Genomic DNA, 761 nt, shown 5'->3' on the forward strand with positions numbered 1-761 from the left:
TGGCCTGTGGTGTAGCCCGTTGACCGTTGTCACGCGTTTTGGCTCCTTCATGCGTCCGCAACCGCCGCACGCAATCCAGCCTCATTGCGCCTCCATCGCGCCATGGGGATTGCCTCTGCCCTCTGTCGTTGCTGCTGTATCGTTGGGCTTCACGAGGGAGAAGTCGTGTCGATGGCACAATTGCAACACCCCTTGCATCGTCATCCTCCATTGTGCCCCTCCGCCGATGTCAAACTTCTTTTTCTCCTTCTGCGACGTGGGGTGCCCTCCACCTTCTATCGATCATGTCGTATAGCCTCACATATGTTTTTTTTTTATTGTACATGGATGTTTCTTTAAGTTCGATGGATATTGCTTTAAATTCGATGAATGTTGCTTTTTATTGTACATGGATGTTTCTTTTTATTGCGGTAACATTGACGATGACAGGGGAGGAGAGAGTGGAGTGACTGCGGTGAAAATAGGATAATGAAAAAGGAGAAAGGTGTAATTGAGAGTAAGGATGGATAATACGTTTTTTCATGTTTAGTGAACTTGTGGATGCGGTGTAGCTTGTTGTTTACGTCGTTCACATTTTTTATTATCTATCTAGTGAAACCATTATAACTTTTAAATAGATTGAAGTTAAAATTAAAATTTTGAATAAAAGTAAAGTTGGAAGAAAAATATTCATTAATTATTGACGATTAAAAAATTGACGGCAGAGGTAGAATTAAAAAATATTAGAGACAAAAAAATATATTTTATCTTAAAAATTTAAT

At 39.8% G+C, this 761-nt stretch overlaps 1 protein-coding gene across 1 annotated transcript in view; it reads right to left on the reverse strand.

The window, feature by feature from the left end:
* Positions 1–761, reverse strand: part of LOC107622029 (target of Myb protein 1-like) — a 10552-nt gene that overhangs the window by 6353 nt on the left and 3438 nt on the right. The gene's annotated exons all lie outside the window — the stretch shown is intronic.

Source organism: Arachis ipaensis, chromosome B10 (assembly GCF_000816755.2).
Source record: "Arachis ipaensis cultivar K30076 chromosome B10, Araip1.1, whole genome shotgun sequence".
NCBI lineage: Eukaryota > Viridiplantae > Streptophyta > Magnoliopsida > Fabales > Fabaceae > Arachis > Arachis ipaensis.